This window comes from Camelus dromedarius, chromosome 29 (genome assembly GCF_036321535.1).
Source record: "Camelus dromedarius isolate mCamDro1 chromosome 29, mCamDro1.pat, whole genome shotgun sequence".
Taxonomy (NCBI): Eukaryota; Metazoa; Chordata; class Mammalia; order Artiodactyla; family Camelidae; genus Camelus; species Camelus dromedarius.
Window position 1 is genome coordinate 15226982 of NC_087464.1, and position 17975 is coordinate 15244956.

Consider the following 17975-nt stretch of genomic DNA (forward strand, 5'->3'; position numbering starts at 1 on the left):
GGCACTATACTATCTTTCATTATAATCCAGGAAGCCTTGTCGTAAACTTGGGGTTTGCAGCATGTTACACAAGACATCACTGAGTGATAAGTGGAGGGAACTGTGAGGGCCAGAACCAGCCAGAGGAGGATGGCCTAGTGGGGAACTGGCAGAAGGGAAGAAGATTGGGGGACATCTTCAGAGAGCCCCAAGGCCTCCTCTGTCCAGGATGGCAGACACACCGCCCACCATGGGGAAGGTCCTTCACCAGCAGCCACAGAAATACCTCTGGTAAGGGCACAGGACACAGCTCCCCCCGGGGTCAGGAAGCTGCTGCAGCAAGGACTGGGTCTGACAGAGCAGATGCCACCAGCCTCTGAGTAGCAGAATGATCCCCTGCCCCTTGAGACTGGCAAGGTGAGACTGTGAGCATTCATGACCTGGGACTCGGGCTCCTGCCCCCACCCTCCCCAACCCAGACCCTCCAAGGTAAATCAGCCTTGCTATTGGGGAGCAGCGGGTAAGTTCAGACATCATGGCCAGGTGTCCTCAGCGCCTGGTGTGCTCAGTGGCCCTAAGCTCACCTGAGGGGTAGCGAGTGCTGTCGCCAGAGACCGGCATCTCTGCGACACAGCACCTAGACCTGTGTCGTTCCGTTTCCCCCTCCCCTCCACCTTCCAGTCTGGCTCTCTGCATCTCCAGAGAATGCGCTCTTCTCCCCAGCTCCTCCCGCAATAGGGCCCAAGTGAACCCCCAGCCCCTCCCCCAGACCAACCCCTGTGGAGGGGACAGGCTCTCCCAACCACGGGGAGATCATTATTTCAAAATGTGCCCGCACCTCTGGTAAGTGTCAGTGCACAGAGCAGAGTGAAAATAACAAACCAACACCACCCGACCACAAATGCTGCACATCACAACAGGGACCTGACAAATGGGGAAAACAGCTTGGGAGGGGAAGAAGAGTTTAAGGCTCTGAGTCTTGGCAGGGCAAGGGAGGTGAGGCTGATGTCTCCAAAGGACGAGTTCCCCCAAACTAGGGCATCGTCCCCGCGGCCTGCAGCTGGACTGCGCTCTCCCATCAGGTGGCCTGGGCTGGGGCAGCCCCAGATGCAGAGGGCAAGCACTGGAAGCTTGATCCGGAGGGAGGTCGGCTACGGGCCAGACTAGACGATCTGAAACAGGGTCACCGACCCCCGGGCTAGAGAGAGAGAGCAGGAGCCAATAAGAAAAGCCAAAATGAGGCACTGAAACCAAGGGAAACACTGCCTGTGGTTGGGCGGTGCCGGAGAAGGGGGTGGACATGAGGACAGAGAAATCCCACACCCAGAGCAGCTTCTCCTGCCCACCTCCCACATGTCATGAATGGGCTTGGGCAGGTGTGTCTGTTGTCACCACCTGGTCCGATTCCACTCCCTGTTCTGGTGCTAACTTCTCCTTTGGGGCCCAACTCCCCCCCCCCCCCCCCACACACACACCATGTTCAGCCCTTGACTGGGGCAGCGGGTGGGAGGGGGTGGATGCTGGCCCCACCCTCTGGCTTCAGAGGTGGGCAAGAGGCCCAGGCCTGGCCAATCAGAGTATTCCAACCCTCTGGCCTTGACAATAGTTCATGGATGGGCTGGAGAGTCAATCCTGTTGAGAAAAACAAACTTGCCAAAAGCATGACATAAGCCTATCACTACCAAGGGCCCACCAGGTGGAGAGGGCCTGACTGAGAGAGAAACAGATGAGTGGAAAAGAAATCGTGCAGTGAGAGAGAGAGCGCGCGCTCATGGCATTGCTTGAACCCCTGGTGGTAACTGACATTTCAGTTATAAAGTCAATACATCTTATTCAGGTTTAAGCCACGTGGGGTTTGGTTTCTGTCACTAGCAACCCAAAGGGTCTTGATTCATCCAGAAATTCCAAGTGCAATTAAAGAGGATCAAACAGGTTGTCACCTCTGGCTGAAGCCAACCAAGTCCCTTATTAGGGAAGCAAAGAGGCCACTGGCCAGATGAAAGTTTCCTGAGAGTATTTCTGGGGCTGATTCCACAGAGCACCCTACAGAAGGCCGAAGGGGCCAGCAGACTAGGCCAGGAGGGAGGTTTCGCTGCATCCTGGTCTCACCCCTTGTTGCTGGAGAGACACACTTGATGGAAGCCCAGGCTGTACACCAGGGATACAGGCACAAAGCTCGTGTACGTCCTCCTCCAACGTGGGGCTCTGAGTGTTTGGGGCCCAGCAACCCAAGGCAGTAGCGCCTCTCTCCTGGTACACTCACTGCCCTAGAACACTAGGTGGTAACACAAAATGCTGCTCCCACAGGCTCTGTGCACCTGTGACTTGCGCGTAGCTCATCACGCCACTAAGCTGTGATCTCTCCGGGACTTGTTTAATGTAACGGGACTGTACAAAAGTTTTCTTGTGTCTTTTTAGAGAAAAGGATTTCACTACTATTTTTCAAATTTAAGAATCAGTGACCTGAAAGTTGCTTTTAGGCCATGATTAGCCTTGTCTAGGAGAGGATGACTTAGGCATCTATTTACTAACATGTCTCAGCTCTGCAAATTGGGTTTCTTGATCTTGTGACCCCACTGTACACAACACAGCTTCTTTTGTGTGTGGTAAAATATACACAACATAAAATTTACCATTTTATCGCTTTTTAACTTTATAGTTTAGTGGCATGAAGCGCACCCACGCTGGTGTGCAGCTGTCACCACCATCCATCTCTGGAATCTCTTTCATCTTCTCCAACTGAAAATCTTTGCCCATTAAACAATAACGCCCCAGGCCCTGGCAGCCACCGTTCAACTTTCTGTCTCTATGAATCTGACTATTTTAGGGTGGAACCATTTGGTGTTTGTCCCTTTGTGACTGGTTTATTTCACTGAACATGTTTTTAAGGTTCGGCCACGCAACACAGCTTTTGAGATCTTTTGTGGACATACTTACCGACTGCAGTGCTTCAGTCCTTACTGAGATGGCCAACCCACCTGCTTTCTTTCACACCAAGGGAAGGTCAAGTTCAGAGAAGGGAAACTGTTTTTCTAAGTATAGGTCCAGCACCCTAAAATCCAAACAGATTCAAATTAATATGTCTGTCATGGAACTGCTGGTTCCTCATACGTCTGGTAAACCTCCCTCTTAAAATCCTTTTCTGATAAGTACTAAGCAATCAGGTGATAGCCTCACACACCGCACCCCACCCCACCCCAAAAAGAGGAAGGTAGTCCTAGGACTACCTTTCTTCTCTCTCCTCTCATTCCCAACCAACCTCCTAAGTTTGGAGGATGGTGATTTAAAGAAGGTTATCATCAGGGTGAGTTTGTGACGCCTTGCCCCAGTCTCAGGAAATAAAGCCTCATCAGAGTGAATTCATGCGGCCTTAAAAAGAATTGAGCTTTTGTTCCTAAGACTCCCACCAAAAAAAGTGACCTGGGTGTACCCAAGGACACCCTCACACATAAACTTTGCCAGAGGAGGCGGGGTCCTGCCTGTGAAACTCTTCCAGGTCACCCATTCTGAGTCACGGCTTCCTGCTCTGGTCACTCTGGGTTCCATGTAAGTTACTGCTGCAGCACGGATTCTACGCTTTGTCTCAGGCCCCCCGCACTCTGTAGACGCTTCGCCAGCCCTAACTTGGCACCCCCTTGGACAGCTTTCTGAGACTCGCGCTCTGGCTCCATGCACTGCCCCTCCTTCGCCTCTGGATCCCAGCTGCTTCCAGTCCCAGCCTTGAAAATAAAAGTCCAGGGAAGGGGGATGGACACTACCCCAGAAAGCTAGTTCTCCCACTTGCCGGATCCTGACCCACAGTGGGGACAATGGGAAACCCTGATACATTCTACAGAATGTTCCCACTCCTTTCTACCGAAGTCTCCCTCCACTGCCCAAGGCTAGAGAAACCCCCATGCCCTATCTCCTGTCCCTACAGGACACACCCCTTGGTTTAGCCAGTGAGTTAAAGCCAAACTGACAGTGTATGCCTATACTCGTCTAGTAGAAGAAGAATGCAATGACTGCCATTCCCTTTTAACTCAGGTGAAGTCACCTGGGCCTCATCAAAGGGCTAGGTTTGATGTAACTAGAAATTCCAAGAGAACTTCGATGCTCCTCAGACTGAACTGATGGGTAAGTTTTGCCCCATTGATGTGAAAAACAGGAGTCTGGGTTAGAAGTGCATTAAGAACCTTGTGGGTTCATTATCCAACACACAGTTATGTCCCACCTAAGTGGACACTTGAAAAATAAGAAAGTAGAAAGAGACCTGGATGGACCCAGGGCCAGATGCTAATTTTCCTGTTTTTGTTTGTTTGGTTGGTTGGTTTTTTAGTTTTCAGGTTTTTGGTTTTTTTTTTTTTTTTTTTTTTTTTTAGATTCTTCTATCTTAATTCCACTTCCATAAAATGAAGGTAATATGTTCTACACAAAGGGTTGAGGAAGTAAGTGAAATAGTGAATGTATTTGACATATTGCCTGACATGTAGATTCTGAACATCGCTTTCTTCTTTCTTTCCCCTCTCCTTCCCTCCCAGCCTTCTTTCTTTTCTCCCTTTCTTCCTTCCCTTTTTTCTTCCAATAAGTAATAATTTATGAACAGTTTATTCTCCCACAGCATTTTCATTCCCACTTGCCTCACAACCACCCATCCCAACCCCAGAAAGAGACGGACATCTGATTGGTCCAGGCATAGAGCATTAATCGAGCCATGCGCATTGGGTCATTGTGTTTTTAGAGGTTGTGAGTCCACACTCGGCTCTCTCTCTTCCCTCTGATCTATGCAGGGGAGCCTGCTGGGAACTGGCTGTCCCTCTCCTCAATGCCTTTCTCCGTTCAGCTGGCCACAGGCAGTAGACACCTAAGAGGTGCACCTGGACTTTAAGGCGGTCTTTACCGTAGAGCCGGGCACCAGCCCAGCACCTGTCAAGTGGTTCCTTACTCCCTTCAGTTCTTCACTCCCATTCAACATCTTGAAATCCTATAAAAGGATAGTTGTCAAGTCACGACATGAGCATTCCTGGGTCTTTGGCAGATAAACCATTAAACTTTAATCTTCTGTGTGCCACTGATGGGACACTTCTGCTTGGCCTGCCATGTTCCTTGGACGCTTGGAAGAATTCCTTCAGGCTGGGCTTTTGCTCAAGCCCCGGCAGACTTGTCTACTATCCTCCAACAATCTCTCCAGCTAGGATGCCTCCATTCACCCCCTCCAACAGGAACTGAGGGAGGTGTGGAAGAGGCTGACACCCATCCACAAGGAGACAGTCTGCTTGCAACACACAATGCAGAAGACAGCCCTTCACCCAGGAAGACCTGTTAGGAGGAAAAGGCACCTAACAGGCTGAAAGGTTCAAAAAAAGAAGGACTCTTGCTAAAGAGATGAAGGGCCTCAGCCTCTGGCCCTAGACCTGCAGACCAGTTCTCCCGCCATCTGTTTTAGGTAGGTCAGATTTTGTGGCTAAAAAAATGGATGCTGTCCGCATAAATACAGTTCATATTGCATTGCACATATTTATAAATATAAGTGCTGTAGCACCACCACATTTTCTGCGAAGAATGCAAGCAGGTTGCGATTAGAGGTGAGCCAGTTGCTGATTGTGGGTTAATTAGCTCTGCTAATAAACTGCCTGTAGCTTTACTTAAGAAAAATAACATATTTCATCTTAGGTGGAACGATTACAGTGTATGTAAAATAGATATTTTTGCCTAATGAGCATTTGAAATGCTTTCTTTAGGAAAAAACACACATACACTTAGACGCATCACTCTTTGCTTTAAAAAAAAAAAGAAAGAAAGAAAAAAATCCAACCCTCACATTCCCTGCCTGGATTTGTGGTGAAGATGAACTTCAAAGGGGTTCCAGCAGTGTTCTAGCCCAAATGCTGATCTTCCACTGGGCAACAGAACACATCTTAGTGAAATCAGATTTGTATTCCAGTAGAAACCTGGGGCTGTGGGGTGAAGGGCAATGTGATCTGCTCAACAATAGTGCTCAGAAGAAACACCTTAATTAGCAGTGAGAGGGACCCTTGCAGCGGGCATCCTTAGGACTTAGGGCACCCTTGCCAGCAAGGAAAGGGAGCCAATGAAAGAGCAGCAGCAGTGCAAGTGCCTGGGTGGTCCAAGGCAGCAGGATGGGGACATGACTCCAAGCACAATATCAGGGGATAGTTGCAGCCTAGGCCTGCCCCTCTGATCAGTAAGGGACCTAGAAACTTGCTGCTAGAAGAGACCTTAAAACTCACTTGATTCTGGAATGGCAGTCCTGATGGCTACATTTCTCTCCTCCAGAACCCCTTAGCAGACGTGGCTAATTGGACACAGGATTCTTTCCTAGTAATCCCACGCAGCCACTCAGCATTCATTAGAACTGCTCATCCCTGATCTTTGCCATCCCTGATCCAATCTTGCCTCTTTGCTTCAGGGTAAGAAAAGCGAGATCCAAAGTGAATTCATGTTGTAAGTGTTTTAGGTAACCTTCACAATGGTCTCTTGACTCTTCCCACTATAAGTCAAGTCCAGGAGACTTCTAGATACGTGTAGTTCTTGGTTTCACCAAAGCTATCCTCAAGCAAGTCACAATAAATCTTCCAGAATCCAGAAAAGTAATCCGCAAGAATGAAGGCAGAGAAAGTGATGTTTGTTCCAAAGAATCCCCTTTGGATGAAGGAAGATGCAAGAATACAGACTGAAGGGAGGGAGAGGGTCAGTGGAGCCATCGGGTTGTGTGCGTAAACTTTCTCCACGGGCGCTGAGCCAGGTGGGATGGTGATGTTGACTAAGATGAATGCTGTTCCGGTCAGGATGTCTTGGTTGCTAGGGCTACCGTAACAAAGTACCACAGCCTGGATGACTTAAGTAGCAGAAATTTATTTCTCACAGCTCTGGAGGCTAGAAGTCCAAGAGTGAGGTGTCAGCAGGTTTGGTTTCTCCTGAGACCTCTCTCCCTGTCTTGCAGATGGCCACCTTCTCTCTGTGTCTTCACATAACCCTTTTTTCAGTGCATGAACATCCCTGGTGTCTCTTCCTCTTCTGATAAGAAAACCAGTCCTGTTGGATTAGGGCCCCACCCTTATGACCTCATTTAATCTTAACTACCTCCTTAAAGGCCCCATCTTCAAATGCCATCACACTGAGGGTTAGGGCTTCAACATAGGAATCTGGGGGAGATACCATTCAATCCACAATTCAATCCACAACAAAGGGTCATAAAATCATAGCCCTTGGAGCTGGAGGGCCCTCAGAGGGCAGCAGATCTCACCCCCTGCTGAGTACAAGACTCCCTCTCTAGGTCATGAGTGTGCTCTTCCAGTCTCTGCCCCAACTCTGCATCCACACAGACACAGGTGCACAGAGGAGGGGCTAGCAACACTGCCAAATGATGGTTATCAATCCACCACTGTGGCAGGCAAATAACAGTCCCCCAGAGATATCTACATCCTAATCCCCAGAACCTGTGACTATATTAAGTTACATGGCAATGGGAATTAAGATTGCAGATGGAATTAAGGTTGCTAATCAGCTGACCCTAAAATAGGGAGACAATGCTGGATTATCTGGGTGGGCCAAGTGTCATCACACGGGCCCTTAAATGGGGAAGAGGAGAGTCCGGGGAGATGTGACTGTGGAAGAAAGCACAGAGATGTAATGTTGCTGACTTTGGAGATGGAGGAAGGAGCCACAAGCCAAGGAATGCAGCAGCTCTAGGAGCTGGAAAAGGTAAGAGAACAGACTCACCCCTAGAGCTTCCAGAAAGGAATGCAGCCCTGCTGGCACCTGGATTTCAGCCCAGGGAGACCCAAGTTGGACTTCTAACACACAGAGCTGTAGGACAACAGTTGAGATGATGTGTTACAGTGGCTATAGGACACTAACACAAGAAACTGCTGAAATTCTCCCAAATGCTGAAAAAGGGGAAAGGACAACAGCGCTGAAAGGAAACCTGGCAGGATCAAAAAAGGAGTGGTGGCAGGTCCCCTAACACTTGGAAAAGTAGCCCCCACTGCTCTGTTGATAGAACACTTCATAGACAGACTCACTTTGCTGAGAGTGACTAACTCCCAGGTCTCACTCGGTGCTGGCACAGTAAAGGCTCAACACTGCACCTCACGGCTTCCTGGGGCCCCACACTGACCCCTTGGGGGGCCTCTAGCCCCGCAGGACAATGTGGGCTCACGGAGTGTCTCCACAATGCCACCACCAGCTCGTGGGACCAGAGCTATCAGCTTCCAGATCAATTTTGGAGTCAAACCTGGGTTTTCAATAGCTATTTGAAAGGAAAGGCAAGTCAAAATTCCATTTGCTGGTAAAGACACTAGCATCTCTAAACATTAGGATCTCTACAAGTCTTGCTGTGCAGTACTTTCTTTCTGATACAATGAACTTCTTGGTGGCAGTTTAACCCTTTGAATGCTACTCCCTGTGATGTTCTTCATCTTCTCTCTGAACTGCTCCCTTCCCCCTCCCTAGGACCCTGGCAGACAAGCCTATGAGCTAGGGAGATCTAGGTCCTGCTTTGGAAGGAGGTCTCCCTCGGGAGAGGAGACAGCCAACAAAGGAGGGAGCGCAGGCCCCTTGGAAGCCATGGTTTCTGCCAGACCAGGGCGCCCAGCTGAAAGCAGGCTGTCCAATTCCAGAGAGCCTGGCAGAAAAGTGCAACCAGTTTTCCCTTCTCTCCCGGAGCCTGGAACCCAGGGACATGTGCAAGGCACGTCTGTGCTTTGGTGTAAAAATAAACCCAGGGCTGTCAAGCTCCAGCATATTAATGACAATTAATGATTCGCTCTAATCCTCCCTAGCTCTCCGTGGGCATCTGTGACATGCTTGGGGCTGGACACCCCTCCCCACTCCCTCCGCCTCCTGTGGATTCCATCCATATGCTGAGCTGGTGAGGAATGCAGGTCTGAGAGGGAAACTTAATGGGAAGAGATGCCTACTACAAAACGCCTGCCCAGGGCTAATGGGAGAGGGGCAGCGCTCCAGCCATGGGTGGGGGCTGGGTGTTCCCTTGCACCTGCTCTTCCCTAGGACTGGCAGGGCTTGGGAAACTAGCATCTTCTTACAAGGGCCCTTGGGCCAAGAAAACTGAAGCCTCCAACATGTACTCCCGGGGGTCAGACTTTGGCATTTCTGATGCTCCTGCCTCTCAGTTCAGACCCCATTCAAAGAGCAGCCTCATTTCACCCCTGCTGGCCAGCTCCCCCTGCTCAGGACCCCAGGCCCTTTAGGTGGAGGGCAGCTGCTCCCAGAAAGACTCCATCCTAACCTCTCTTCTGGGCTGAGCGTGTCTCAGAGACAAAGAGTTCCCTTTCCTGCATCCTCATGGCATCTGCATTCCCCACTGAAGCACAACCGCTGGTTTGTGTGTGGTCACCCTGTCTCCTCGCCTGAACTGTCACAGGGAGGGCAGGGACCACATCTCTGTGTTCCCATTGGGTCCCAGTGGCGACCTGGTGCCAGGTGGGCCATAGGTACATAATACATATCAGATGTCTTCCTGGCCAACTGGCCACGTATGGGAAGTGCTCAGAAGCGCATCTCGCACGTGCTAAGCACCCTGTGTTAACTCCCCTTGTTCTCGCGCATCAACTGTTTCATTCAGTCCTCCCACCTCCTATGCCTTAGGTACTATTATTACTCTCATCATTTAGAGGAAGCAAATTAAGTTCCTGCAGCTGAGATAGCTTGTTCCCAGTCTCCCAGCTCACAGGTGCTCCAGCCAAGGGCCAAACTCAGGCTGTGTCTGCGCACCCATCCCATCAAAGTCACTCAGCAGGAGGTTCCAGCCTCACCAAACCCCATCTCCTAAGGTCACTGCCTGCCCTCAGGGACCAATTTGGTCTTCAGAGCAGCCCTGGGAACTGGATTCTTATTGAAGACCCCCATTTTACAGATGAGGAGACTGAAGCTTGGAAAAGCTAAGCAAATTTCTCAAAGTCACCGGGCAGAGCTCAGATTCCAGGGAAACGTTTGTGGACAATGATGATTCACACACTCCTGACTGGTCAGTGCTTGAGAAATGGGAGCAGAGGGCCAAAGAAGGCCTAGAAAGAGGCACTCGGAGGTGTGTAGGAACTTGCCCTGAGGTCTGGGCTTATCACGGTGGGTTGGGAGGTGGGGAGTGTAGTACTAAAGCTGGAGGTAGAGTGACGTGAGCTCCTGATCATCGGGCCAGGACTTCTCTAAGCCCAACCCGCACATTTATAACCCACTCATGCTGGAGAAGGAAAGAACCGCTGGAGGCTCTGCCAGCTTCTCCCTGCACTGTAATGAGCAGGAGATAAATTTTGCCTGGATAACACACTGCCTTTTCTTGCCAGTTCCATTTGGGATTAAAACCACAATGAGGAAAGAAAGAAAGAAAAGAAAGGAAAGAAAGAAAGAAAAGAAAAGAAAGAAAGAAAGAAAGAAAGAAAAGAAAAGAAAGAAAGAAAGAAAGAAAGAAAGAAAGAAAGAAAGAAAGAAAGAAAGAAAGAAAGAAAGAAAGAAAGAAAGAAAGAAAGAAAGAAAGAAAGAAAGAAAGAAAAGGAAAGGAAAGAAAAGGAAAGGAAAGGAAAGAAAAGAAAAGAAAAGAAAAGAAAAAGAAAAGAAAAGAAAAAGAAAAGAAAAGAAAAAGAAAAGAAAAAGAAAGAAAGAAAGAAAGAAAGAAAGAAAGAAAGAAAGAAAGAAAGAAAGAAAGAAAGAAAAATAGAATCAAAAAAGCCCCGAAAACCAAGTACCTTGAAGACTTTCCCCTCTTTGAAATCTCTCTAATTGGGCACTTATCTAGGGTGAGAATGTGGGCTTCTCCAAGCCATTACAGAAACACACACAATGAGGAAATTGTTGCCTTCTTAGTCCTATATGGGACGCCGGTTATTCCTGCTGAAGCTACATTGGGTTTCCACACTGAAAGTCTTGGGTGGCAAAGGAAATTTCTTTCCCCGAGCCCCCAGCTGCCCTTGGTAAAAAGAATCAGGTTAATGTCATAGATTCAAATTTAACCACCAAATTCCTTCTTTTGAAAGCATAGCCTCCTGCACCGGCGGTCATGTAATATGACGGAAAACACTCAATTCTATCATGTTTCGCTTCCATTTCAGGCATCAAGGCAGCCAGGAGGATTTAACCTGCTCACCACTGTGCTTTCATGAGGCTCAGTGATGCTGCTTCATTTCCACCGCTGGCCCCCAGCCTCTCCATCCACCTGCCTTCTCATCTCCTGGGTGGGGCTCCCATGGGGACCCAAGCTGAGAAGCACTTTCCATCCAGCCTTGCGTTTTCTTAATCCCCAACACATAGAATCACGGAACTTTCATCCCAGTAGCAGCCTTTCTCTCTCAGGTTGAGGTGACTGTTTTACAAGAAATGAATGGGATCCACCTTTGCCCTAAGCAAGCAGCACATTCCTTGAGTTTTTCTTACAGAAAAGGATGGCAGTGTGTGAAAAACCTCTACTCTCTTGACCCATCCACAAACCCAAGAGCCAGGTATGGCCAAGCAAGCGCAGAATGAACATAAAGTTATACCTGTTGAGTTGTTAAAGCAAATCCTGCATTAGGTTCTTGAGTGACCCACCCCATTTCCCCCTACACACACACACACACACACACAGAGTCCTCTCCATTGTCTATGCCATCACACTGATCCAGGCCTCTCTCTAGATCATTGCAATAACCTCCTATCACATTCCACACCATTTATCTCTCCCCCTGGCCCAGCCCAGGTTTGTTATGCCAGTGCCTTGTTCAAAACCCCTCAATAGCCCTCCATGGCCCCCAGAATAAAGGCAATGCCTTCATCTAAAGGCATCCAAGACCTTTCCTAACCTAGCAAATCTCTCAACTGGATCATTTATAGCACCCACACACCCTCTGGCCAACTGGCCTACTCCCCATCTCTCACTCACACACCCATACTCCTCCTCCTTATGAGTTTGCTGAGTCAAATAGTCAGCTTAGAGTGTCCTCCTCTCCATCTCTACCTGTCAATTTCCGCTTCACCTTCAAAGCCCAGCTCAGGTGTCACCTCCTCCACAAAACTGCCCACACTTAGTACCTGGGAAAAGCAAGACATTTTCACATGGCCAACCAGATGCAGTCTTTGCAATGCAACTGATTCAGCTCAGCCATGTCCGGGTTTAAAATCTCTGAGTCTCAGCTTATCCTAATTCCCAATCCATCCCTGATACTCACCTTAGGGGGGAGGGTTGACCAGGGGATGACGTGAAGATGCCTGGTTTGTAACAGTGGAAGATAGCCGAGAGTATAAAAGTTTGACTTCTCGGTGCATCAAAATGTTTCATTGTGGAAATGAGTGCATCGAAAGCTCCTGTTCTCTGCCTGCCCCTTGAGATGTCTTCCATATGCTTGTTGAATAAACTGTAGATTTTCCCCTCCTTCGTTCACTCTAAGATAACCAGCCTGACTCCCCGCAGTACCCCCCACCATGCATCTTCCCACTGCTAGAACCCCTGGGCCCCTCCTGCGCTCTCAGCCCCTCTACACCTCAGAGCTACAACAAAAGGGAAGGAAACATAAGGAGCCTATGGCAGCCTTTCTATAGGCAGTGACTCAGTGACGGGTCAGCCTGCCGGAGGACCTACTCTGATCCTTGCGTCTGCTCTGGCCGGGTTTTACCTTGACCTTGAGACCTATCCTTTTTTAAGGTCTCAGATATATCTATACTCTCAGCTTTCTACTTCTTCCATGGTCTGGCTTCTGTCAAGCCAGAGACTAGAGTCCTATCCCTGAACTTCAGACTATAACTCTGCCATCAGCAGAGCCTGTCTGATGTCCCCTAACTATGTCACTGCCCAGTGCCTACCCTCAGACTGCTTGTTATCAGTTACCATCTTCTGCCAAATTTGTAGTGGCAGAGACTGGGTAGATCCTCACCAAACCTATTCCCCTTTGTCCTGGCAAATACTCAGACTTCATTCTGGGGAATGTAGTGCAGCCAGATGACTGCATTCTGACAAGCGGAACGTGGGAGAAAGTGATGAACTTCTGTACTTCACCTTCAAGCCCAGCCCATAAAACTTCTTGTGCAATCTCTCCCTCCCTCTCCCTGGATGGTTGTAAATGGGGATGAAGCTCCAGCCTGCACTGTCCGATATGGTGCAGTGAGCCACATGCAGTTATTTAAATTTTAATTCCTTAAAATGAGAGAAAATTAAATATTCGGTTCTTCAGTTGCACTGACCACATGCCAAGTACTTGATCATCAAAGTGCAGATGCAGAACATGTTCATCATCACAGAAAGCTCCATGGTCAGTGCTGCTCTGTGGAGCCCATGTTGAGCAAAGTCTGGCCCTCGAATAAGGGCTCAAACAAAATCATCTCCTCCTCCCCAAGTGTCCTTTACAAGAGCCACTGTGAGTGAACAAGAAATGACCTTTGACTGGGTAAGCTACTGAGATTTGAGACTATGACAGCAGTTAGTGTACTGTGACACCAGCCACTCCCCTGTCCAACGCTCTCAATGCAGCCAGCAGCCAGCCTCCCTGCCCAGCCTCCCCGCTGGCCATCCCTGCCTCCCTCCCTCTCCCCAGAGGGTGGGACAAGTGGTCAGCACTTCAGCCTCTTCTCTTGACCCTTTCTCATCCTTGCTTGGGTCTGAGGCTCTTTGCATCCTTGCCTAACCTTTACATCTCCCAAACCCTTTTCAACATTTTTGCTAAATCTGTGTGTGACCTCCATTATCATTTACTTAATATCTTTCCTTAAATGGACTTCTTTTTTATTTAAATAAATATATTGAATAAGGACACTCTACATAGCTTCTTAAATGCAATACTAGTATTACTTGCTGTATTAGTCAGGGTTCTCCAGAGAAGCAGAACCAGTAGTGTGTGTGTGTGTGTGTGTGTGTGTGTGTGTGTGTATATATAGGGGGGGGGGAGGGAGGGAGAGAAAGAGAGATTTATTGTAAGAAATTGGCTCACACAATTGTAGAAGCTGACAAGACCCAGGATCTGCAGTTGACAAGGATTGCTGATGATTAGGTACAGTCCAAAGGTCCGCAGACTTGAGACCCCGGAAGAGCTGATGTTTCAGTTCAAGTTCAAAGCCAGAAAAAAACTAATGCCCTAGCTCAAGGCAGTCAAGCAGAAGGAAATTCCCTCTTGAGGGAGAGTCAGCCTTTTTGTTCTATTCAGGCCTTCAACTGATTGGATGGGGCCCACCCATGGCAGGGTGTTACTCTCATCCAGAAACATTCAGAATGTTTGACCATTATGTCTGGGCACTCGGTGGCCCAGTCAAGTTGACACATAAAATTAGGCACCACACTTGCCATAAACAGAAGAGAAATACAATAAAAATCTAACACATTTATTTAAGTTCAGCTGGAATCTGTAGCCTGTTTTAGGCTCTGGGTCTGAGACTTGCTATTTTTCTCTCTGTTTGAAAGGGAGATTAGCAAGTTTTGGGGAGGTGTTAAAAGTACACTGATGCCACACTGAGACTTTCACCTTAAAATAATCATAAAGATTATAAAAGAATTCAAAAGGGAACACCCTCTCCCACCGTGTGATTCAGTTCTGCAACGCTCGTTCATATCCCACCTCATTATCCCTAGTGCCCACCAATGGGACTCACACCTACCTGGGGGCCTCTATCCTAGACTAGGGACCTCTGAAGGCCAAGACCACATCCTGATGACAGTCACATCACCCATGGTGCCTCACACAGAGAAGCCACTTAATAAACGATAGATGAGTGAAGACATGGCCGGGAACATTCTCTGACCTAGTTGGCGGTTTCTGTCAGAAGCTGAACATCATGACAAAGGAAATGCAACCAGAATGTTAAACCACACTAAAGGTTCCATCTACCAAAATGCTCCTGTGGCACTTTGGGGCAGGGCTGTGTCTAAAGGAATTAAAACATTCAATAGCCCCAGGGCCAGATTAAGACATTCTGAAGCTCTAAACTCTGTCCCACATCATCCAAAACAACAGAATGTATTTTCACAGAAAAGAACATTGAACATTTATATCTAAACACAAATTAAAGCTGCGTATATACAAAACAGTGTTAAGATACAAGAAAGACTGGGGAGAGAAAGAGGAGCAGGAGGAGAGACGGCAAAGAAGCAATGGAAAAATGGGAGAAATCTGAAATCTGATGCCGGCTCTCCACAGCATGAAATTTGTCAGTGATTTTCCCTTCATAATGGGAACAAATCCAAGCTCCTTTTTAGATACACAGAACTTTGGATCATTTGTATCTAAATCTACCCCCAGTGTCTACAGGTCCTCCCATCCCCAGAAGAGCCGAAAACAGCCATCTCCATACACACACATAGATCACCCAGAGGCATCTTTAGCTGACAGGGCCTTCATTTCACCTGGGACCTTCTGGGCTGAGGGAATTCTCAGACAGATACAGAGATCTGGGGGTTATTTTCAAATTTCAAAGAAACCTAATGGGTATCATATTTTTTTCCTGCAACAAAACCTACTAATAGATTACCTGCAGTGGGGTCCTGTACCTCCCTCAAACGCTACATTTCATTTCCCTGCCTGTCTCTCCAAAGGAGTACGAGCTCCTTGCAACTGGGAACAATGTATTTGCCTGGTTTTTTTTTTTTTTTTTTTTAAAGATATCCTCGGGGTGGAGGGGAGGGTGTAGCTCCGTGGTAGAGCACATGCCTAGCAAGCACAAGGTCCTGGGTTCAGTCCCCAGTATCTTCATTAAATAAATAAGCCTAATTACCTCCCCCCACCAAAAAAAAAGAAAAAACAATTTTAAAGAAATCTCTATCCTTAGGGAGTTTAAATATCCTCAATGCCTGCCACGTAATCATCATTAAAAAGATGTCTGAGAATAAGCTAGTGAATGAGTGAATGAAACAAAGAGGATGCTGTACTGTTTTAATTACATACTTCTTTGAGTAATCAAAATGTGATGGCAAATCCATTAGCAAAATAAATGAAGATTATTTGGGATGAAAAGAAATCACTCAAAACAAGTGAAAAAAATAAGGGGTGCTAGGCACCAAAGAGGTTGAGCCTTTGACAGGACAAATACACATCTGTCCCCACACACAAAGCCTAAGAAACTCAAATCCCCCCCGGGGAGGCAGAGCCCTGGAGACACAGCCACTTCTAAGCCACCAGCTCCTAAGACAGCATTTCTCAAAGGGAGGTCTGGAGACCACCAGTATCAGAATCAATGGGCAACTGATCAAAATGCAGATTCCTAGGTCCTGCCCCAGGCCCAGAAAGTCTGAATGTCTGGGACTAGGACTTGGACTCTACATTCTAAGTTCTCTGAGTGTTAAGCACACTCGTGTTTGAAAACCATTGCCCCGAGGGTTCTTGTGCAAATCCCTTTCTGGCCACCTGCCACCCAGAGCAGGGGATGGGCTCAGAGCGGCTGTCTCGTCCCCGTCCTCCAGCTCTGAGCGCTCATCCCTCACCGGGGACTCATAAACATTGTACTGGAGAGAGGGTGTAGTGAGAACTGGGCATAAATAACGTTCCTCTGCCCCTCTTCCCACCCCTGGCCTTCTCCTAAGGAAGGCCCCGGCCCCAGGGACTGCTCACCGGCTATTTCAATAAACTGCAACTGGCCCTTTATCAGATGGTCCAGTCAATTAGAACTTCATCAGGAATCAATTTGTGAGGCCCAGCTGAGATGTAACTATAGATCAGGGCAATGGCAAATGATTATCCCACTAATGGAATATTCCATTGATTAATTGGGTATTTAAATCTTTCAGAGCGTGGCCATGCTTGCTGCTATTGTCACTGGATGAAAAGGGTATGAAGAGAGTCTTGGTCAAAGAAGAAGCGAATGGTTCATTCTTCATTTATCAGCTTTTAGCAAAATAACAGGTCTGCCCTAGGTCCTCAGAAAACAGGAGCATTGCAAGGTCTTCAGCACAACGCAGGAACCTCTCACAGCTGATTGGGCCAATCAGGGGAAGATGGGTTTAAAGTCTCCATTTTCCTGTACAGCTGTATGCCTAGAGACTCAAAGAAATATCCATACCAGTGCTTCTGGCACTTCCAAATCACCTGAAGACCTGTTAAAACACAGATCCCTGCGCCTATTTCCCAGTCTGATTCAGCAGGACTTGGGTGGAGCCTGAGAATTTCCATTTAGACCCTGGTGAAGCTGGGTCCACACTTTGAGAGGCATTTATCTACAGTTTATAAACATAACTCTTAACAAGTGAGAGAGAGAGGGACAAACATTATCTAATACCCACCTGAGTTATGCTAAGGTCTGAAATCTTTAAATGCACATTATCAATGCCAGTGCAATACTGACAGTAAATATAATACAATACATGCTACATCAATGAAAATATGGATGACATACATTTTACTGGGACGCTTGATTAAGAGGGAAAGTTTTGTTTGGGGCTTACATCCTGACTCCAGTTCTTCTTAGCTGCGTAACTGAATAAGCAGCCTCACTTCTCCAGGCCTGGGTCTCCTTGTACTGAGGCTGCCCGTTCCCACACCAGAGAGAGGCCTGTGGAAAGCAAGCACATGAAGCACTTAACGCGATGCCTGGCACATAGTAAAAACACAAGAGACGGAAGCTGTTACTATTATCACCCTGATACCCTATACCTAGAAAGGTCTCAGAGGTCAGGTTCCCTTTGGGGAGAAGAGCAATGCGATGTGATTGCTTTTTGCTGAGAAGCAGATGCGTCTGCGTAAAGGGGTGGGAAAAGCCAAGCAAAGCCCCTTGCTCCCTGCATCTTCTCCAGCAGCCATACTGAGTCTTTACGGCTGTGAAGTTTCTGACCTGCAGAAATTCCAGGGAATGGAATCAAATCTCCCCAAGCAGCTGGCAGATTGTGAGGGAAAAGAAAAAAAGAAAAGAGATTGGCATTTATTGAAGCCCTGCTATATATTATACATCTTTTTCGTAAGTGATCTCATTTAATCTTTACTAAAACCTGGAAGGATTGATATAATTATCCCCATTTTTCATATGGGGAAACTGAGGCCCAGAGAAAGAAAGAGATTAGCTCTAGACAATCAGCTGGTGATCTGGGATTGGTGTCC